The 24,341-nt window shown below is 42.0% G+C and overlaps 1 protein-coding gene and 1 long non-coding RNA gene across 3 annotated transcripts in view; one reads left to right on the forward strand and one right to left on the reverse strand.

Moving 5' to 3' along the window:
* The window catches only part of LOC1271163 (protein scylla), a 183,711-nt gene that overhangs the window by 145,016 nt on the left and 14,354 nt on the right, over nt 1–24,341 (reverse strand). The gene's annotated exons all lie outside the window — the stretch shown is intronic.
* The window catches only part of LOC133393785 (uncharacterized), a 344,205-nt gene that overhangs the window by 101,852 nt on the left and 218,012 nt on the right, over nt 1–24,341 (forward strand). For both annotated transcript variants that reach the window (XR_009766388.1, XR_009766387.1), the window contains exon 3: nt 811–837. This is a non-coding gene — a long non-coding RNA (uncharacterized LOC133393785). The remainder of the gene's footprint in view (nt 1–810; nt 838–24,341) is intronic.

Raw genomic sequence — 24,341 nt, forward strand, 5'->3', positions numbered from 1 at the left:
CACACACACACACACACACACACACACACACACACACACACACACACACACATGTGCATACACCGCACTTGGCTAAAGTAAACGGATCTGGAGCACTTTGATTGATGATTGTTCTTGCTTTTGCTTTTCCATGCTCCTTTACATGTTTTTTTTTTTGCTGCGTACGCAGCAAACGGTGACGGAATTGGAAAATTCCAACCAGTACCCACACCCCACCACCATGCTCCGAAAGGCTCCGTTTTTTCCTTTCATGGGCTCGTTTTCCGTTGTGCCCGTCATGCTAAATCACAAACCATTCTCGGTAGTTTCATGATGTGGAGCGGGGAGAGCATTCCATCGGGGTGAATGGGGAAGGACCTCTTTCGCACGAAAATAGAAATTTCACATTCCACAAATATTCATGAGCTTTGTTATTTGTGGACGAGTTTTGCTTTTTCCGGGTCAGATTCGGGCCGCAAGCGTTTGATGGTGGGTGCTATTTTTAATTCCGTGGAATCGATTCCACCCCCGAGTGGTGTGATTTTGCCTGCCTTCCGGGAAGTGCTTCGGTAGTTTGTCGTAGGTAATCATTCCTTGAAGTTCATGCTTTAATGTCAATGAGTATAGTTGAGTTATAGTGCACTTACCTTGAGGATGCACAGTTGTTGTTTTTAAACGTGTTTTTACATCGACAGCTTAAAATACGAGTAGCAGTAGATTTACTAACTTATCCTTAGATGGGTTTTCATGTTTCAGCTATGTTTAGTTATATTCTTTAATAAACATACTTAACTGACGATTGATATTATTCTTTAAATGTCCATTATGCAGGTTCGCCCAGGCTTTATGTTTGAGCAGGTATGTCTTTGTTTGGTACATAATCCATCCAATCAATTTTCTTTATTATTTTGGCATAATGTTTCTTGAAGTTTTTTTTCATTTATTCGTTACTGTTGAATTTTTCGTCAAAAACATCTTTTTTATTACATCGTGTGTTATGTTTTCCCTAGAACGTATCAAATATTTGGATTACTGCCATAATATCGAGATTTTGAGTCATTCAAATGTCAGATATACATTCGCTTCAATGATATTGAAAATATTGAAAGTAGTACTGTATAACGAGAGTAGTCAACCTAGCCCTCGAAGGATGTTCTTGATTGAAAGTCAATTTTCACTTAAACAGGGCCTTTGTGCGAATTTCAGACTTTGTTTGATCAATCTTTTTTTTCTATGACTTATTTATGTAAAAAAAAATAATTAAAAAATATTCTGTTTTTTCCCAAAATTCACTGGTTTTGCTTATTATTTACTTTAACCACGATATGAACAGGGTTGTGTCCTTTTCCTATAGTGACAGTATAGCAAGAAAAAACAAAAATCAAGAAATACGGTCCAAAATACAGTACAACATCCAAAATCCAATTCGAGTAAATTGATTCCAATACAGAAGTTATGATTAAAAACCAGTACATTTCTAGTTTTGGAATCATTTCCAGCGTTAACAAAAACATGATATTTATTAGTAGATTCCCACTTTTTGATTCATACGAGGTTTCGTTATTCGTTATACATTATTATTAGAAACCACAATCATGTAACGTAACGAATCGTATCAGATCTTGATAGTAAGAATAACTGTTTAGCTAATAAGTATTTCTGAAGCTTTTCTTCTTTCATAGTTATTTTTTTATTGGCCGTGATAAAAGTTGTTTGAATGAACATGTTGTGCAAGATGTGAATCCACATCAATCTGACTTTTCATTTCCATCACAATAATTTTTCATTTCTTCAGCATGATTTTCAACACGACTCATATTGGATTATGTTTGACGGTTCCTTGTGATGTGTTGAAATTCATGTTAATAACATGAATAACATGAAATTCATGTTGAAATTCATGTTAATACTGAAATTTCATTTTGAAGCAAATGAACTATTTGACAGAGTTTAAATACATCTTGGATGCGGTGAATAATTATGTGCACATTCGAAAGTGATTAGAAAACTCTGAAAATTTGCAGATTTGAAGTATAACCACATTCTATTCCAAACTTTAAAAAGAAGATTTTGTATAATCTCTGGCACCTACTCATTTAAATAAATGTTTTTCAATGCAATCTTAAGGCTATAACAAGAAAAACGTAGAAGACAAGGATGGGATAGAAGAGTAACACATTCTATTTCAAACCTATTTTATTTTATATTTTGCCCCAAAAAAACGGAGCAGCCATCTTGATCGCATTCCATTTGCCGATAGCAATCGGCACCACACTCCTAAAACCTGATGGTCTGACTTCCATCAAACAGCTGCCCCTTTCAGCTTGCTTCGGTGGAAGAAGAATGCGAATCATCACCATCATCCTCGCACCGTTTGGCAAACCAGCTGATCAGCTGCAACTGTGCTGCCTGCCGCCAACAGAGCAGAGGCCACAGCTCTAAAAGCGGATCCTGCACAAACGGCAGGCTGCTTCTAAAACTACATTTATCACCGAAATTTATTCAAATTGCACTATCGCTTCAACCCTTTTAACGCTGCGCAGGCCTACGAAGCGGTGCAAAGCAAATGGTGAAAACGGTGAAAAATGCCGATCGGTGGCAAGGAAGCGAGGAAAAGCACGCAAAACAACTCTGTAACTGAGCTGCAAGTTTCGAGAGCAAAAAGCGAAAAAAAAAATGCGAACCGGTTCGGCACCAGCACGCGCGCTTCCTTTACACTCTTTTGTTCCGCTGGTTGGCAAGGCTGCCAGTAGCAAAGGATATGTGCCGCCTTGTATAACCTTGAAACGAATGGCAACAAAACAAGAGCAGCAGCAACACACACACAGCCACAAAAAAAGGAAAACGGAACTGCAAAACCGCTGCAGATGCAGTTCTGCTACAAAGCGCACGCGAGTGTTAGTGTGTGGTGTGCGATTACCGTACGTGCTCGCGCGTGTAGCACCGTTTCGACGGGTTTTTGAGTTAAGTTTTTAATTACACGCAGCCTTTCGGGGCCCTTGGCAAAAGGATAATGATTATCATCAGGCAATAGGGACGCCTATTATCCTTGGCAGCATTCAACTCACAGGACAAACTGGTGGTGTGCTGGTGGTGCTGTTGTTGTCCGCACCACCGTAACGGCGAATGGAATGTGTTTCTAGTTTCATGTTTCTTTTTTTGTTGGTATTTTCGGAACGGACTGCCGTTGAAGCATGGTCGCGCGGTGAAAATTGAACACAGCACGCGGCGTTGAGCCAGAAACACCATCAGATAACGAGTGCGATCGGTATGCAGGATTATTACTGCTGCTGCTGCTGCTGCTGGCTTCGTTCCGCCCGTTTCGTTGCCTTGCTCGATTTATCCTTTTGTGTAGCATGTTTCTTTATTAGATTTTTTGTTGTTGTTACATGCTTGCTTGCTTGGTTCCTCCATTGCTTGAAGCGCAGCATGCGCTCATTTGTTGAGTGTGTACTGGCGTTTTCGCAAAATAGGATACGCAACTCTAAAAACGGTATTTGCAAGGATGAAAGAGCATTTTGGGTACGGGGCGTTATCTACAGTTATGGACAGAAAAAGTGTTGCATAGCCTTTTTTTTGATTTTCGTTATTTATAAGTTCCATTATAGTTTTGAAAGGGCGATTGACATTTGCCTAAATTTATGTAAAAACTAAACGACAATCCTGTATTTAGGTTGAAAAATGTATTTAAAAGCCACTTAATTTGTATTTAAAGCCATTTAATGTAACTTTTGGTAATCTATTCAACCAAAACCGCTGCTCCTAATGCTCCTATTTTTATCTGTTTTGCGTGTAGTCGTTGTTTTATTGAGACATTTTTAGAAATAGAACTACTGTTTTGATAAACGGATGTCCGCAGGCATGAGTTACCCTTGCAAAATTGTTTTATTTTACTTCTTTAATGGGTAAATTATGCTATCTTGAGCGTGTGATTTAGTAACTGTTTTATTATTTTATCTTCAATTTTTAAAATCATTTTAAATTGTTCACTTAAGCAATATGGCCGGTCCGTCCCTTCTGAACAGTAAATTATTAAATAGATTTGTTACTTTCTTTCAATTTAGACAACACTACTGACTAGCAGCATATCATGCAATGAATAACATACTTTTATTATTTCTTAATTTTTGTCTCCATTTTCCTGCTTTGCTAATCACCAGTGTTGCATAAAAATTGTCCTTAACTGTATGGTATCGAATCCAAATTATATCCCATCGACAGAGCGAACCTTTGAAGGACAATATCGCCCCGTTTGCCGGCCCGTTGACATCCTTATTCGTGCCTGTGTCCTTGCCAACCTTGTCGACCCTTCTCGCCACAGGAATACGGAGGAAAATAGCAAACCAACGAAAAAAAAAAAAAACACAGAAAAGATCGAAGGGAATTCTTTCCCCCTCTTTGTTTCCCCGACAAATCCCGATTGACTATTTTTCTGCAAATGTACGCATATTTTGGTTAGTTTTGACGACAAAACAAAACAATTACCCAAAGTTTGATACAATCATACTCTTTTGCTTCCCTTTTTTTGTTGCTACTCTTGTTGCTTTTCTCTTGTACGCCTTTGTTGCCCGTTCCGGGGTGGTTTTCGGGGATGGTGGATTTATGCTTCTTTTGTTTGTTTCAATGATTTCGGTTTAAGGGGTTCCCTTTCGTTTGCCCTTGCCCACGGGGAAACCCGGGAATGCACACAAAGGGGACAACACACATACACATTTCCATTTTTATGCATCCTGCTCGCGTACGTAGTACGTCAAGCGATATTGTTGCGAAGTTTGCAAAACTCCCTTCTCACCCCACTTAATAGAATCCTTTCGCTCTCCCTTGTCGGTGAACGGTTGGGTTGCAAACGGCAGGGAGCGTTCCGTGCAGTGACGGAGCAGCTCGATAGTTGTCAATTTCGTTACAGTTCATTTGCACACATCACGGCACCATGGTAGAGCATGCGAAGCTACAATCTGGCTCCGTTACGGGTGTAATTTCAGCACTTTCTGCTGCTGCTACTCGGTTCGGTTCGAGTAGCAGTAGTTCGTTCTGCTGCGCTGTCAAATGTCAAACCTGCACGCTGCACGGAGCAGTTCGAAGAGGGGTTGTCGAATTGCTGATTAAAACGATTTCCCCGTAAAGAATGACCAGGAGAAAGGATATGCACAGCAAACAAACTGGAGAACAAATGGAGAGGGAGAAGCAAAATTGCCAATAATGTCCTTTTCCGCAGGCTAGCGCCGAGTCCCTGTGTAATCGATCCGCAACCGCAACGAACTGTATGGAAACGGCTGTTGTATGTGGAATCTGCTGCTTGCTCAAATGGTTCACGGGAACCTCTTTTTTTGGCCAATGCTCGATGACTCGAGTACCTGATAAAGATCCGCACGGTGACTAACTTGATGGTTTGGGACGATGCCATACGATAAGCACTGCAACTGCAAATAAGGCAACCGCTTGGTACAGAGGCAAGAAAGCAAAAAATCTACTTGCAATCCTGTCCGCCCATAAATTGTAACGATTGGCACACTTGGTGACAATGTGCAAAGCCGATTCCTGTGGTTATGATTGTACCACACACAATCGTAAGACTGCCATTGTTGGGTGGTACAATGGAGAAGAACAAAGTCAGCAACAAATCAGCTGTGGCTAGGCAGCTGGGTGTACTGTGTCTGAGAAAAAGCCTATCCTTTTGGTAGGTGCTTTGTTTTTATTGAAATGTAGCAATCGTATCAGTAGTTCCTCGCAAAATCCTGAGCAGAAGATAAAAGAACTGCTGGCAGGGTAGGAAAATTATTGCTGATGGAGATAGAGAAACACTTGAGGAGAGAAATAAGACGTCTTACTATTTATAGAAATTGCCTGAGAGGATATTTCTTGGATGTGAATCAATCAATGGCATTGCAGTTAGTTTGCAGTTGATTAATAGAAAAGAGCTCAACAAACAGAAAGCACTTCAAGTGATCCAACACAATGATAACAAATGTAACAAGGAAAAAAGGCAAGGCAATTAAATGAGGAGTTCAACAGAGTGCATCAACACATTAATTTCTGGTTGATAACTGTTATGATCACTTGTTATTAGTATATACCAGTTCAAACTCAACTATTGCTCTACAATCACTTTAGTTTGACTGAAATTAACAAATACCAAAATTGAATGCAATCACGTGAGTTGCTATGATTAAATCATTGCAAGAATCGGTCAAGAAACGTAAAATATGGAATTAATGCACAAGGCACTGCCAACGTTTTAATTTCCTCGCGGAACATGGTTTAGGCATTGCTGACAGGATAGCAGTGTAAAAGTTTTTCATTAGAGCATTGGCACCAATAATCTTTAATTACATTTTACGACACAGTTGCTAGCTTGTATGTTTTGGAATAGTTGTTCTTTAATTGGTTAATTATAGATTCTTATTTGATGATTAATTAAATGATCATTTGTTACATTTACTTAACTATTGGTTTTATAAATTAACTTATTCAATTACTAGATTAAAGCTAAAATTTGCTTATAACACTAACCTTCATTTGACAATAATATTAAGTTTGGTATCTTCAAAAAACTCACTAAATGATAGCTTGTAGAAACAAAAAGTTTTATGAATAGAAATTAAACGATAAAATAAAAGTAAAAAAACAAGTTCAAACGTAAAAAACAAAAGTGTGAAAACTAACAAACACTTAATCTACAGAAAAGAACCACCAACAGTATCAATAATGTAATAAGCTAATAATACTGTAGTAAAAAGCAGGAAAAAAACAAATCGTAAATAAAACGAAAAAAATAAAAGAATGAAGCTAAACTCAACAAACAACATACGCTCAACACCCGTCAAACGAATTAGAGTGGATCATTAACGGAACGGCTCGTTTTTGGGGGCATCTAAACAGCCGTCAGCCATCTAAACATGCTGTCTACTTCCGGTTTGCAATCGATCTGTGTATCTTTTTTTTCTTCGCTTCACGAAACAATACGAACAAACAGCAACGCCGAAAGCATCAGTTTAGCAAACAGCAAAACAAGGGAAAGGAAACACAACTTCCCATCAAACCGGCGCTCGGGCAGCGACAAAATGGCAAATTGAAAAACGGTACCCAGAAAACAGACCAGCAAAAAAAAAAAAAAAGAGAGCGAACACAAACAGTTCGCTTCGGGATGTGAGGGAAATAGTTGAAATAGAATGCAACCAACCACCCGGTGTGCACGTTCCTGGCTGGCAGTTGTGGGTCCTGCAGCCCTTGGATAGAGGGTGTGAGCTAACGGTAGAGACAGAGAACGATCGATATAATCGTACAGCGTTCACCACCAGCGTTTCTCCTGTCCTTAGCCAGTGCCCCCGTGGAAGGCTCCGTTTCATCAATCAACGGCTCAATCACTCAGTGAAGGACCGAATAGGAATACGCGCCGTTATCGACTTTTGGACGCACTTCTAACGGACGGAGCGCTCTCTTAACCTTTGGCAAACTGGGCCTATGCAAGAGAGCACCAGGGGGAAAAAACACACAAACACAAAATAGAAAGAACATAAAAAAACAGGGCCATATGAACAGGATCTTCTTTGCACTGTACGCTGTGGAACCAGACTTTCTAAACGCATTCGCGAACTGCTGGTGTGCAAGATCTTCTTACGCACACGGCCTGCGGGGGCGCACCATTTGTTCGGGGCATCAGCGAAATGAGTGGCATCTGTTTCAATTACCGGAAGACGTACCGGAAAGGCGGAACCGATAGATTCCTCGGTTCCTGGAACAAGGAACCGTCCGTCCGGTTTTTCATTCCCTTGTCGCCTAGTGCAAAAAAAGAAGGAAGACAAACGTGTGCCGTCCGTGCCGTCGAAATTGAAACATGCCGCGAAGTTCGATGTGTGTGCCTCCTTCTCCTCGTTTACTTTTTTGCTGCCCTGTCGTCCCCGGTGCCACGTGATCTATTGCGCAATATTTCCTTCCGCTTGCACATGGCCTACTTTGGTTCGATTAAGCTTCGGTATTTTTTTCTATTCTTTTCCCGCGCTTTGAGTATTTTCCACGGCTGTTCTGGATCCTGTCGCCGAGTACGCTTTTTGCTCGCTTCAATACACACACACACTCCTCCGTTATGGGCTGTTGTTTCCGCCGTCGCTTTCATGTCGCTGTGCTCCCGGGAGTCATATGGTGTTCATGCCACGGAAACGGAACCTGCTGTTGAAACGAAGACGAGAGAAGAGGGAAAAAAAGAGCCGTCCGTGTCCTTTGCAAGGACACGTACACACAACAAGACTGTTGCCCCGCCTGGCCCTGGTGAAAGCCTAAAAAAGGACGATGGAGGAAAGTACCCCGGTAGGTACTTTCTTCACCCATTGCGCTTAAGGCGTCACATAAGCGTCATAAGCTGGCTGTAACGGATAAGCAGCAAGAGCTGCCGTGAGATCCGTTGCTGCAGATGACAGACCGAAAAATATCGACGCGCTTTGCATTACGCAACGATGGTGCGATGGCCCGGGCTCCAAAGGTGGAACGAGCGCGCGCGTTTGAATATTTATTGCCCGGCAGCTTACTGAATTTGGTGCCCTGCCCGCCACTGTCTGCTAGATACAATTTCGGCAGCGTCAGATGGAACCCAGAAGGTGGGCTCACGGCATTACTTAAGCTTGTGTGTGAGAGGGCACACTTACAGATGTGAAGCTCGAGCAGCTTGCTTCAGCATATCTTTATTGATGATGTGTCACCGCGATTTGCGAATGTCATTTTTTGTTGTGCAAGTTTGTGCAAAAATGTGGTGACGGGGTGGTGCTGAAGGGAGCTGGGTGCACATTAAGGCACTGAGGGTCGGTTGGTAAATTGAGCGATGAAGAGAAGCTCCATGATTTGCACAAGTTGGCTATTGGAAGTAAAAGAAGTTCATAAAAGACAGTTTCCTATAAGTGTATGTGATTACAGCTTAAAAATATACCGAATATCTCTTCGAAACTAGTACAGTTTTACGTTTGCGTCGTTTTAATTTTCTTTTATATTAAAAGATAAGGAAGTTATAATTGAATCGAAACTCTTATTACACTTTCTGGTACTGTCCTTGTCCAAGGTATTTATCAAACTAATTTCAAGAACTAATTCGGGAGTTTTGTAGAATCACATTTGTACCTCAAACTATTCTGATGTGTATTATATCAATTATATCCTCATCGATCGTCATCGATTTTGATGATAGAGACTAAGAATGAGTCTGGATCTGAAACTAGCACCGAATCATTCCCAGTACTGGTACTGAGCGCTAGCCTATATTGATCCTTGATCTTAGATCTTGATGCTTTTTCATCCCAGGAACTAATCAGGCACCTTATCTCAGTCCCAACACAGACTTCCAACCTATCCATGTTCTGGAACTGGTTATGAACCTAACCTGTTCTGGAAACAGATGTCAAACCATTCGCGGTGCTGGAACGGAACCCAAACTAGTACCAGCTTTGGAGCTGACGGCAATCATGTCCCAAGCCAGGAAACGATTGTGAAACAGTTCTGGTTCAGAATCTGTTTCCTCGTAGAATTTCCAGCACTCAAATCCAAAACGAATACATCTGCATCCGAAATGGTCTAAAAAGAGTACACCCATCGATAGAGCACAACATCCAGCACGAGTAAAACCTACCGTTGGCCTCCCCCTTTAAGAAAGCACTCCTGCACGTGCAAAACATTGATCCGACAGCCGAAGCACTTGAACCAATCCCCATATTTGCCTATACAACCGAGCTATGCAGAAGCACCAGCAACAGCAACCAACAGACAAACACTTCCCCTAAACAAGCTAGCAAATGGAAATTTGCCACGGGCGTTCGGGGTTCCAAAATTGCCATCAGAACCAGACCTTTCCCCATTGGTGTACGGCGTCGTCTTGGACGTCAACTCGGCAGCGTAGGAAAAAGTAAGCAAAAGATGGATGCCATACACACAAACACACATTCTTGGCAGGTGATTGATTTTGCACCACCACCCTCCATCCACCACCACCAAGGAACCTTTCTTCGTGCGAAGTAGCACACACATTTTGTTTGCTTTTCACTCAATCATCGAAATACATCCCTTATAAAACGCCCCCCCCCCCCCCCCCCCTTGCACAAAAGCTAGATTCAAAGGAATAATAGGAAAATCCCGCCCCTCATCTTCGGGAAGGAAACGATTCCACATGCATCCGTTCGAGGATGGCCAGGTTGTTTGCTGCAGACGCTGCTGCTGCTGCTCACAGTTGGGCCATTTTCGTGGAAATGTACGCGGGGGGGAGCAAGAAAAACACACAGCTTTTGAAGCTTTCTTGTGAAGCACCGATGGGAAAAGAATGGGAAAAGCTTGAAGTAACAAAAAAAAGCCGAGCAAATTTCCCTTGAAATGAAGAAAGCCATCGGTATGGTTTTTTTTACGTGCAGGGAAGGTCGGAGGTGTTTATAGAAAATCATATTTTTGCACCTTCTATTTGCGAGAATTTCGATGCGCAGTAAACAAGATGCGGTGGGACAACTCCTGTTTGTTCAGGCACCTGAGGAGAGGTGTCTGTTTCTCGCCTGCGTTTTCTTTCGATTGTGTTCTGGCTGTGTGATGACTTCGCGGGAATTGTTTTCCGATTCAATTCCCAATAAAAATCATTTGCTCGATTCTGGGGACTAAATTAGCAGATATTATTGAAGACTATTGAGTATTGGGTTGGTATTAGCAGGAGCTAGAAACAGATACATCTTGATCAGTATCTGGAGGAAATGGTGAATCGCGAAGAGCATGCTAGTAGCTCACTAAGTCATCTAAATACGGAGAAGTAAATGTTATTTCTAGAACTCTCAACAAAGCTTTTACTTAAGGGCGTGCTGGAGAAGTCATTAATGCTGCTAATGGACAACACTTTCTGAATCCTGAAATACTATGCAGCAAGCAATCGATATTCATTCATTTCGTCAACGTTCCGTATGAACAACAAATATACTGTGATGGAGTACATAGTGATTTTTGTCAAAATAAAGGCAGCCGTTAAGAATAACACTACGAATGCTAACTGAGTTCCGTCTTGATCCGGCAGGACGAAACCCGAAAGGATCCATCAAGGTTTTTCCCTTATTTCTCCTTCCGAGCTGTCGAAATGATGTTTTGACAGAACTCATTTGTTAATGGGTATTGCTTGCACACAAATCCAGGGAACAAGGCCGGGAAGGGCACTTTCCGGGAAGGAAATAGATTCTGCTGAACTCTCTGCAAAACGTTCAAAGACGTGCTTGACACGCTCGCGCTCTCGCTTGAACCAATGAACCGTGGCAAGATTTATGCTCAATTGAAATCCTTTTAACGCTGTCAAATAATTAATGAGCTCGTTCGAGCGCAGCCCCGGAGCACACGCTCACAATAACTCTCACTCGGCCGGTTTGTGTCCAGCACCGGTTTGTGTGACAGATTTTGTGCGCTACCGGAACCCGGGGCACGGTGTACTTCAGTCGCAATGGAATTACTTCCGTGTGTGGAGAAGTTAATTTCCTTTTTGGGGAGGAGAAATTATTCCTGTTCCTATCTGTTTCCCCGCTTCCTATTCGCAATCAGTCCGTTCTGTTACATCGTTATCAAGGCTACCGCCTGGCGACCAGAAGGACACTGGCCAGGGAGCTGATACGTTCGGCAGGATACTTTAATTACCTCCCCGTAAACACATCGGTCGCGCACGCACAACGCGTACCTCATCACGCGTACCATCAACGGCGCAAAGTGTGTAAGCGAGCGGTGCAAATGTTATTAGGTGAAATATACTCACATTTTTTATGGTGGCTCACTTTTATTCCTCTTTCCCCCTTTTTGGCCGAGCGCAAAATAAGGCATAAAACACTTCGTTTAATGGGTTTGCCCGTTGGGAGTTATGGGTTCTATTTTGTGTGTGCGTGGGTCCGTTGGATGGTGGCGTTTAGTGGGTTGATTTTTCGATAGGTTTTATTGGCGGTCGGGCCGGGACGAGCTGAAGTGGCGCTCCTGGGCCGGTTTTCAGTGTGCAAAGCTTGATCCCGTGAAAGGTAGGTGAAAAATGTGGAAATTTTATGGAGTGCTACTCCCAGGTGAGCGCGTACAGAGGGTGACCGGTGTTAACGTGTATTTTATGCCTGCATTTGGCATGAATAGTGCCGTGAAAAGATTGTTAAAACTCTTTTTAATTTGTTGTTTTTTTGCTAAAGCAATTGCATTTTATTTATTTTTTCTTTTTTTCTTTAACCATTTTTTATTTTGTTCATCCTTTGAACTATTCTGTTTTACGCATTTGTTTGATCATTGTACTCTTTTCTGTGCTTTATTTTGTAGTTTTTCTTGTTTACTTATTGTAGCATTGATCATTTGTTTAATGTTGATAACATTTTTTTTTTGTAATAATTTCCATTATTATTTTCAATCTAATTCAATGAATATGATAGTTGTGTTATGTTTTTGATTATTATTTAATTCATGTGGGTTTTTTCATTCATTTCTCTCTTCTCCTTCTTCTTTTATGTTCTGGATATTTATAAGAATTTAACTTTAACCTTCTTTTTAATTTCGATTGGATAAATGTTTGTGACGTCATACAGAAATATTAATAACAGTGGTTCTTTATTTTAACCTGCTTTTTTAGTCAAGCTTAACGTAGTTTTAGATTTTCAAACATAATAAAATATATTTGAAATTCAATAATTTCAAAAATATCTCTAATTTGCTTCGGTTTTTGTATATGTTAACTGAAAACGTACCTTTACACAGCACCAGTCCCCGCTTATACTGTGCCGAAATAGCAAACTTCCTTCCATTTCAAAGCCGAAATTGAGTGTTCATTGCATACTTTATACCCATGCCTGTAGCCTCCTCCTTCCAGCACCTAATTTGATGTTTTATTTTTCCCACCGAAGCACATTAAAACACCACTCTCCATTGGCAAAGGTAGCCCCAAATGTGTGTGATCTACCGTGCCACGGTGTCGACGTTTAATTACTTTGTTGATTTCCTCCCGGTTTACGGAGGACATTCCGGGTCCGCGAGCGAAACACTTCCCGGTGCAACTGAAGCAAACAAACTAGCACAGGTCGGCACACACACATACCCAGCACCAGCAGCAGCTATTTGGTAGTTTATATTCGCCATCGGCTTGGTCGTTAGTGCTGGGGGTGTTTTATTTTTCGGAACGTTTAATTACCTTCATGTTACCTACCGCACCATGGTGTGCGGTGGCAACGGAGCAAAGAAACAGGAAACATCCCCCGGATGCCGGAGGAAGGTAAACATGAGGGCGCCCGAAACCCTCCGATGTGGGATTCGAGACATTGATAAAATGATCGAGTGTTTTGGGAGATGACAGAATAGTTCCTTCTTGCGAGTACTTCATGCCCGTTGATGACTCCCACATGGCATCGAATGTTTCAACACACCATTTAGAAGGAAAATTTGGCCCTTTAAAAAAAAACACACACACGCGGCTACGATACGATGAGTGATAGTTTCATTGTTTCTGCTTTTTAGCATTTTTATCGACTGCCTCATTTGTTCTGAGGGCAGTTGATTTCAAAACACACAAAATAGAAAGTTTGAACGGGGAAAAACGGTTTTTACCAGCGGGAATAATTAAACCAACAGCGAGCGACCCTCACAAACGACAAAAAAAGAAGCATAAAAGGCAAAACATTAACCTACCCAAATGACCCTATATCGGTAGCTGGTGGATACAATAATTTCGTGTTGTTCTTTGTGTGTGTGTGTGTGGGCACCGAAACATTCGTTTCTAGTTTCCTAAACATTTACATTTTAAGACAGCGCCCGCTCGGGCCCGTTGACAGCATTTCACCATGCACCGTGGGTGACGGGAAAATATAAAACAAAAACACGCTGCTTCACACTGCTGGAAAATTATCGCAACTGTCAACACGCTTGTCAGGTTCAGGCTGGGTTTGGATGGCGTTTGGTTAGTTGGCTGGCGATATGGAGTGCCTTTCTTTACCGAATATAATGCGCGTTTCGCTCACTGACAGCTCTAATTAAAACGATACATTTTTTATGAGGCTTGGTTGGTGTTTCGGCGGTTGTCGGCGATATAATGTTTGCAGTTCGTTACGAAAGCTTAGAATAGCTTAGTTATTAGTTGGTGATTGTATCGCTTTTGCTAGCAGGCTTATTAGAGCGTGATTAAAAAAAAAAACAAATTAAAGCTTCAAATCAACAAATATTTTATTGAAAAAAACTTTCTCTATTCCGTCGTATCGATAGCATCATATAGAAATCAACAAAGAGTGAATTAGGAAAAAGATAAAATGAAAGAAAGATTGTTTAGTTCTTCTTTCATTATAATTATTAATTAGTATACAAAGTCTACTCCATTTAAATGCTATTTTCCACGCTAATTTCTACGAATAATTCACACGCCACACAATTAATACCGGATATGGTTCGCCTGGACTAAGTTCCGAATCCGGCACAGTTCCAGGTACTTTTCTTGGAAATTATTTTTTCTTATTCATTTCTGGAGCTATGCATGATCAGTTCCAGGACCGATATGGGTTCATGATAGGCTACAGGACCTGTATGGGCTCATGATCAGCTTCAGTACAGGTATGGGTCCGCTATAGGTTCTCTCTCTCTCTCTCTCTCTCTCTCTCTCTCTCTCTCTCTATCTATCTCTCTCTTGTTGGACTGCTCACGATAGAGCACTTCGATGTGACATGGCCTGGTCAACAACTATTCTTCAGGATCTTCGAACACACCACCAAATAGGATGCGGAGGATGCGTCGCTCAAACACGCCCAGAGCATTTGCATCCTCCGCTCAGATGATCCACAACTCACTCCAGAACAGTATCCGCAGAGGACCACCGGGCGAATCAACGTGCGATATAGCTGACGTTTCGTGCGGGCTTGAAGTCTTCTGGATATCAGCAGCCGTTGAAACCCATAGTATGCACGATTACACTGCACAATGCGTCTCCAGCTTTCGCTGCTGATGTCGTTGTCCAACGGTAACGACCGTCCCAAGATAGCAGAACTCCTTTACTACCTCGAGATTGTCACCGTCAACTAATACATTGCTTCCCAGATGGTCTGAGTCTCCGGCAAACAGGTACTTCATATTCGTCGCACTGATTCTCTATGCAATTCTTGCTGCTTAGCGTTTGAGTCGTTTGTACGCCTCACACATCTTCGCTGTTGTCCTGCCGAAGATGTCGTTGTAATCCGCGAAGTTAAGAAATTGGAGAGGCCGGTAGAGGATCGTGCCACGCATGTGGTTGTCTAGCTCCCCCTGTGACCCCTGTGAGATTTGAACGATTCTGACGTCAAGTACGATACTCTCATCTTAGGTGAGGTCCTCATAGCTTCTTTATAGGATTATAGGATCCGGAAGCGATCATGAACCCATATCGGTTCTGGAAATGATCATAAACCTATACCTGCCCTGGAACCTATCATGTATCCATAGTGGTCCTAGAGTCTATCAAGAACCCATATTGGTCCTTGAACTGATCAATCACCCATGAACCATTGATTTAGGCGTAATCTTCGGAGAGAAGGGAATTTGTAAAATACCGTTACCCTTGAAACCTGGCAAAATTAACTAGTTTAATCAAAGCTTTGGACATAAATGTGTAATGTTGGTGCAAGATAGAATGTTGCAAATAATAAATCAAACAGTGGAAATTCATATAGTCCAGAGCAAGAAACCATATCTTCTCCAAGTACTTCCAGTAAGAATAGGGCAATAGAACGTCGCCAATAATTGGATTTAAGCAGTTTTCTCAAGAAAGCGTGCAATACAAAGAATGCAAGTAGCTCTAGATGTTTATATGAAACTCACATTTACTCATTATTACTGTGTCAGTTAAGAAATAAACAAAATCTTGTATGTTTTATTATTCCCACCGTAATACATGTAAACGCCATTGGTTAATGTAGCCCAAATGAGACATCACCAATTTGCCTTCTCTTCTTCTTTTTGCCCATTCTTAATTTCCTAATTTTATCTGCTGCGAATGGCCTATGGCGAATGGCACTATATTGCGGCGAATGGCTATGGTAGTGTCCATTTCATCACCCTTGCTGTGGTTAACAACTAACGCTCCAGAGGAACGATTTCAGCCTATCTGAACCCGAACGGGGACCCATCTGAATGTCACAAAAATTCGCAGCCAAGGAATATGCACCGAACAAAACAAAACAAAAACCGGTATCCGTTGCAGTTGCGCAATGTTCATGGGTACCGAAACGCCTTTGTTGCCATTTGGCCCGTCAGCTGTGTCAGCTTTTGCCCGGCAGGGCTCCGGGAAGCATCCCAGGTTCCCTGCTTATCCCTCCCTGGGAGGGATAAAGGTTTCCTGTTCCCCTTGTTCTTTCTCCTGCTGATATGAGCGAAAAATGCCAGCACTCTGTTTGCGGAAAGTAAACAACCACGACCACAACGTACAGCGCTGAACGTGTGTACGCGTACGTACGTTCGTCAGACATTACGAGGTGACAAACGGGCAGCGAGAGATAAATTTGGAATATTTCACACATCATAAAAGCGTCACGCAGTCAGCTGGAAAAGGAATCGCTTGCAATACGCAGCCGTTTTGCTGCTGAGCAGAACGAACTGGGGAACCGGGGCTTGTGGCAAGAGGATTCAATTAGATGGTCATTGCTGTCATTGCCACTGCAGCCGTACGTGCTGCACTTCTTGCCAATTCATTCCCATGGACCTTCGCCCATCCGTGGCTGGATGGGCGAAAGTTCATGGACGCGTTGGTTTTATTGCACCACCCCGTACACCCGTACCTCTCGGGAGAATGAGATCAGGCTTTCTTGGTTTCACAACTTCACCACCACCAAGTCCCTTTCCAGGTCTTCCCTGCCTCAAATCTCCCACACACACACATGCACACACAGTGTGGGCCACCCGTCACAGGGCCGTTTATGACTATGGGTTTTATGACACGGTTCATCTTTCGTACGTGCAACGCGTAATAAAAGTAAATATGACGCGGCTAATCGAAGTGCGCACACCGAGGGAGTGTCCATGTGGAGGTACACAATTGCAACTTTTATTGCACGCTCGGTGTCTGCCGACCATAGTGATGCGCAGCAGTGACATAAAACTGCTCATTATCACCTCCTACGGTAGTGTGTGCTGCAATTAGTGTGCCGGGAGGGGGGATCCTTTTCGGTGTGCCAACGGTCCGTACAGTATCGGTACGGTGTGTTAGCTACTACTAGCTAGGAAGGGAGTTTTGGGTTCCACTTGGGAGCTTTCGTCCTGTGCAAGGCTCTTCCTTTCCACTGGCCTTTAAAGGCAGGGAATGTTATGACTAGATATTATGATTATTACCCCGCTTCTCCACACACACACACATAGCTACACATCTTTACAAAGAAGTCCTAGGTATAGTGTCCTCCGTATCGCTAGCAACACGACGCGGTAAAACGGGAAGCAGCATCATCAGCAATAACCAATCTACTTAATGTGCTTTCAATTACGTTAGCAACGCAACACTAAGCGTTAGCTGCTAGCGCGATGCGGATGTGAAAGGAAGGGGACAAGTATCGTAAAGAATTAATCATAATTTAAGCACACACAGCTGCGAGTTACGAAGCGTAGGAACGTAACACGCACATGGTGCTGCAATTTCCATACCACAGCAAGGAAACAGTACTGGGGTTTGCAGAAGAAACATTATATTTTATTATTTACACTCGTCCACCGTGCAGGCTTAACGGGCTGCTTTGAATACTTTATACACATCTGATACTATAGTAACCTTAAAAATAGTGTTACAGAGAATTACAAAAATTATAAACACAACAACACAAATTATTTTATTTCCTACGTGATTAGCTGGACCCTTGTTGGACTCTGCTTGTATGAGTTGAGACTAGCGTTGAAATCAAAGAACTTTGAAAACGCTTTAAGTTGTCGTACCATGACCGGTAAAGGTGTCTTGGCACTATATAGTGTGTTGTGCCGGCGTTGGTATAAGATTTGCGACAAGATTTGACTTGATGATTGGCGTGGTACGAAGAAACTAAGAATTTAAATAATTCATGGTGCATTGAAACTAGACTGAGCATTTCTACGCTTGACTTCCAACTCCTAGAGGCCTAGTAGTAAACCGAATGCCGAGTTAGATCGTAAATTATTTTTATCTCTGCAGTGTAGTCGTCGAATGGAGTCCTTTGAATTTTTTCTCTGGACTGCTTCAATTCTAATAACCCGCGTGTCATGTCATGTGTCAACAATATTCTACCACTGGTCTCACAAGGCTACAGAACAAGATGTTAATGCACATTGGATCGTCAAAGTCCCTAGTCATTTAAAATTGTAATCCTTAGGCTCTATTTGTGCGTCCAATCATTTCTTCAAATTGTTGCGTTAAATCTAGTTTGGAGTCCATTATTACTCCTAGATTACGTATGCTCTCAGTTTTTTTCTGATACTAGTTTTGTCATTTTTATGTAAAATGCTCTCAGATTAAAAAAGTCGTTTTTGTATGAAAAATAAATAAATATAATATAATAAAAAATATAGTAAAATAGCTATCACAATAACTCAACGCAAATATGAGACAAACAGTACAGAAAAAATGAAAAAAATGTGATTAAACGTATAAAATCTTGGAACAAAACACATAAACAAAACTAATGAAAAATGGCAAGAACATTAAAAAAGCAACATTCAACACAATTGAAAAGAGAGATAAAAAAGAAAGTCCTCAGTCTTGTCATAGCACCCATCTATCGATTCAGAATGTTCAAAAACATATAGTTTTGCTTAATTGTGTTTTTTTTTTCAAATTTGTTGTTGTTTTTATTATTTTTTTGTTATATTTTGTGATGATTTTTGAAAATCCTTTAAGTTATATTTTCAATACTATGTATGCATTTTTTGCTTATAGAACAATGCATTTCTTTTATTATTCTTTCTCTTATTCTTAGTTTCAAAGTCTTTCATTGTTCTTTACTTTGTAGATTTGATTTTTTACAGAACAATACTTTCTTTGTTAAAATAAAAAAAACTAAGGCAGTTGAGAGTTATTCTCCGTTTTACTTGATAACGATTTTTTTTTTGCAAACAGCTGGAGTATAATGTTTTTTTTTGTTCTGGGAAATATTGTAAATGGAACAAGCCATAAAAAAACTGTTTCTATTTGACTCTTCATGTGACCAGTTCCCATTGAAGCTCTTGCTCACCTTTTTGTAACGATCTCACGCACCTCTCAACAGCTCAATCTCAATACTCATACCCCCCACAGTTATTCAACGTCATCATCGTACGCGATTTTTTTTGTGTGTGTTTTTTATACGATTGCGATTTAACCTTATTCCTTTTGTCACAGCTTAAGGTGCACTGGCACAAAGGAATCGCAAGAGTCCTTCAAGGGTTTAAGGACAAAAGGAGCGAGTACGCCCAAAAAAAAAAAAAAAGAAAGAGTGTAACTACTTCTCCAACCTCCTGCCTGGGATTGGTAATAGTTTCTTTTTCCCTTCGCTCTGCCCCTTCTTTAATGCTAATGCAACCCCGTGTGGCGTGTAGTTTGCGAGTAATTAAGAACCACGAGTGGTGTGTGTCCCCGTTTGTTCTCGAGCTCCTGCAGCGATCGATCGATCATTCCGAGATGCCGAAAAGAGGGGAAAGGGAGGGGGGGCAAGGCATTAATACGTGTCGGTCATTTCATAGTTTCGAATAAATAATAAGGACAGCACAGGATGAAGAATGGGAATAAAACACGGGGTGAAATGGGGCGGCAAATACAAAAAAAAAACGCCAAAGTGAGGGGGAATCAATGCGAAGCACCGTACCGGATGGCTGTGTGTGTGTGTGCGTGTGAGCACCCCCGTGAAGTATGGCCGGCGGAAATGGTTAATGGGTTTGGGGGCGAAGAAGAAGTAGCGGTTGTAATGCAGGGGAAGGTACAGCAAATGCAAAAGAAAAGGGAAATACGCACCACCCTTTTGAAGGTCATTTCCGGTGGAATTCGTCCTTGCGCTGGCCGTACTTACGCTAGCGTTCAGCTGTAACCGGTCCGGTCGCTCCTTTGCCCCCGAGTGGCGTTACAAACTTTGAGCCCAAAAGAAAAGGGAAAGGGAATTTTCCAACTTCAATCGTTTATATTTAATCACTCTCCCACTCTAGACGACTCCCACTGTCCAATCCGTAATTGCAGGCGGAGGAGGGAGGGTTTTTTCCTCCCAGCTGTGCATAATTATAGCCGAGTGGTGGTAACCTGATGCCGATTGCCGACTCAGCGCACAGCGTGGACCACCTCAAAGCACGAGCCTGTGAGTTGTGCTCCCTTGCTCACGTTTGGGGGAAAATCACCGGGAAAACCCGCCCGCCGTAAGAGGATTCACTCCGTTTTTTTTGTTTTGTTGGTTTCTTGTACCGCCGTTTTGTGATAATTTTGCACTCCGCTGGTGGGATTGTCCGGGTTTTTCCCCACCAGGTTTTTCACCCAGCTCCCAATTGACGTCATTCGTTTGGTTGTTAAAATTTCAATTTTTCTTCCGTGAGCTGTGTTGCAAAAATAAAAAAAAAACAAAAAATTGAAGAATGCACACACTCTGTGTACAGAAATCGAACACGAACGGCATTTAAAAGCGAACGAGCCTTATCGAAGTGTGGGGCAAAGGTGACGGAGGCAAAAACAGTTTTCCTGTTTGAGCCGTTCACCTTTTACCGACCGGCTGGTAGTGTATGAGTGTTTGTACGGTTTTTTTGGGGGTTGCTTTTGTCTTTCTTTTTTTTATTTTGGGACGCTCGCTGGTCTGAAAATATTAAAAAAAACTCTTCCCCGTGGAAAACAACAACAGCCGCCAGCCCGCGTGTGGCAGTGTTTGGTTTTTGCAAAAAGGAAAAATAAAATACCCCCGCAGTTGGTAGTTGGAGCGACCGGGAGAGGGGAGGGGAGTGGCCGGTTGTTGACACGTTTCACATTTGTTTTTGACATTTTCACGAATGACGCCCGTGCCGGACGCGATCGTGAAGTTTGTTTCTTGTTGTTTTTTTTTCTGTTGTTCTTGCTTTGCTGCTCACAAATGTCTTCTATTTATTTCCGCCCTCCGCGCTCAGTTCGACTTCCCTATCATCGCTCAGCGCGAAAAAAAAAACCGGCCATTTGTTGGCCGTTGGCCCGAGATTTGTTTTTCCTTTGCTTCGGGGAGGGGGGGGGGGACAGCGCACAGCACGTTAATTGTGTGTGTATTTGTGTGTGGATGGGAGCTGGTGTGGCAAGGGTCGCGGGTGTATTTTCCTATTTTTTTATTCATACCTTAAAATTGCACACACCTCTTCGTGCACGGTTCACGATCGAATGGGTGACGGTGTGTGTGTGTTTGTGTGGTGGTGCGATTTGCGCTTGTTGTTTGAGGTGAAAATAAACTCATTAAAGGTTGTGCTAAGATTGGGGGCTATGGGAGGAAACATAGGAGTACGCAAAGTGAGATGCAATTAATTGTTTTGCTGCTTGAGTCGCCGGGGATGGTGTGGGCTGTGGGGTGGTTCGGTTTTCCGAGGCGTCGTGGTCAAAGATCACATTCTCGATCGTGCTTACAGCAAACAGCATAAATAACAAGAAGAGCAAAACAGAACCTCGGTAAGGTTGAACGAAAAGTTTAGCTATTGTTTGTTGGGATGAGTTCAAAATTGGCTATTTATCAAACAGGATGGTTGCTTGGCGGTCCTTTTCCGCTTCTGAAATGTATGTTCCTAACGAAAAGTGTTTAAACAATGCTAACCTTGTTGTATTAAAACTTTTCCTAAAATCTATAACCAATTAACTAAATCGATATACATTTAAGTGTAACGTTACAGGAAATAAATATTAATCAATCTATCATTTATAAGGCATGATGTGAGTATAAGTTGTTTTAAAGAATATGATAAGGCTATTTAAAAAGTTAAAAAAATGTTGTCATTATTATTGATATTTACATATGAAATAAAATAATTACGCTTTTTACTGTGTAATTGAAAAGAAAGAAGTAGAGTGGCATGTTATGAAACAAAACACTGATTGATTTTTCCATAACACAAATATAGTAAAACATAAATAGAATAGAGAAAAAAGATAAGCAAACAAAACACAGAATATAAAACATGAATAAATAATAAAAATAATTATTGAATAGAATAGTAGGAATAATCGGAAGAAATACAATCAAGGAATAATCAAAAAGATGTAAAAAAGAAGTAATAAAGCATTAACATGAAAAACCTAGTGAAACGGAATAAAAAGGGCTGGAATAAACACTAGACCAAACACAGATCGTAAATGAGATAGAAAACGAATTAAACAGGAGTATCAACTGCGATTGGATCAATAATAGAACAGATAATGCAATAATAGAATTTTGAGTTCTTGGATTGCAACAATTGGATTTTTGGATAAATTAAGAAAAACGTATTTCGCGCCATTGTTAGTTCATCTTCCTAAAATAAAAAAAAAATCTTTTTAAACAAATCAATATGCATACTAGACATACATTGCAAACATATTAAGGTTTTATTCATCTCATATACATGCAATCCGTTGCCTGTTCCCTGAAGTGTGGATCAATTGCTAAATTATCCTACTGTGAAAAACCATAATCATCCAAACTAGTGATGTGCTGTATGGAGCGCACCCATGACTCCGATCCGACTCCGACTATTGTTAGTTCGATTCCGACTCCGGCAAAATGGAACCACTAGATCCGCCCGGAGTCGGAGTCGTTCGGAGTCGTTCGGAGTCGACCAGAGTCGTCCGGAGTCGACGACTCCGAACGACTCCGAACGACTCCAAACGACTCCGAACGACTCCGAACGACTCCGACTCCGAACGACTCCGAACGACTCCGGACGACTCCAAACGACTCCGAACGACTCCGAACGACTCCGGACGACTCCGACTCCGGGCGACTCCGGACGACTCCGGACGACTCCGAACGACTCCGGGCGACTCCGAACGACTCCGAACGACTCCGGACGACTCCGACTCCGGGCGACTCCGGACGACTCCGGACGACTCCGGACGACTCCGAACGACTCCGGACGACTCCGAAGGACTCCGAACGACTCCGGATGACTCCGACTCCGGACGACTCGCACGATTCCGAACGACTCCGGATATTGCAGCGCGGACCTACCCTCCGGAGTCGATTCCGAATTTATCGGAGTCGGATCGGAGTCGACTCCGGATTTTTGCCAACTTTACCCATCACTAATCCAAACATTCAGGTTTTTATTTATTATTTTCGGAAGAGTTTAATAGCTTGACACCACCTTAAAATAAGGATATTACTCGAATCATATTTTAACTTGTGATGTCGTTAACAAATGTAAAAATAAGTAAGTAAAAATAACCGAAACTTACGCAAACACCTTCCGTACGCAAAATCGCACAATCTTCCCCAGATTCGTTTGCTCGCTTGTTGGCCGTGAAAATTCATCAACTCCTTGCAAAAAAAAAAAAAATAAAAAAAAATACAACAAAACGATCGGTGTTGCGATCACTTCGCGCACACGCACGAAAGCGATTCGTGCATTACACTCATGACGCACAGGAAAAAAAAAATCACATCTCCGTACCGCCGACTTCTCAATTTTAGCATGCGGGCAACGTGCTCAGCGCCACAAAACCGTGCGAGATTGTAATAAATCGTGGACAATAATGTTGGCATGATGTCAAGGCCGATCACGTGCAAAATAGGAAAGAGCACACAATATATAACCCCGCATTCGGGTGTGGGGGGGGGGGGGGGGCGAATGCATGCGAATGTGTACGGTATTTGTCTTAATTTCTCGTTGATTGCAACCGATTTGAACGGTTTGTTGGATTGGTTGTACATTACAATCATTAGTTTCATCACCCAGCGTTGCTTCTTGCACTGCGCAGCAGAGGCGCAGCAAGAAAGCTAAAACGCAACCGAGAGAAAAAAGGCAATTGTTTATTTTGTAAGAGCGTAGAATAAATTATTAGCAGCCAGAGGCGTTTTAAGATCAGTTTTATAGCAAACAGGAAGAGCGTTGCCATCATCTTTTTTTGTTCATCATCTGCTTTGGCCATTTCTGGCCCGCTTCTCCCTTCTGAGGAGAGACCTTCTGATGTGGTTTTCCGCAGCCGTTTGCCGTTCAGTCCAGAACGACGTGCAGCGGGGGAATTGTTTGTTATTTTGTGTGTGTGTGTGTGTGTGTGTGTGTGTGTGTGTGTGTGTGTGTGTGTGTCTCTTTTTCCCCTGCCTTTCTTTTCACAATTTCACCCGTGTCGTTGTCGGGTGTATGTGTTCTCCCGTTTTATGATCTCGGCGATCGCGATCTTACAGCCCGCGGCCGTTGCTGCTGCTGCTGCCTCGCGCGCTGCTTGTTTATCCAAAGTAGACGATAAAATGGCAATTAAACGACGATCGCTTCCATCTGCACGCTCGTTG

The sequence above is a fragment of the Anopheles gambiae genome, chromosome 3, assembly GCF_943734735.2.
Source record: "Anopheles gambiae chromosome 3, idAnoGambNW_F1_1, whole genome shotgun sequence".
NCBI classification, from domain to species: Eukaryota; Metazoa; Arthropoda; class Insecta; order Diptera; family Culicidae; genus Anopheles; species Anopheles gambiae.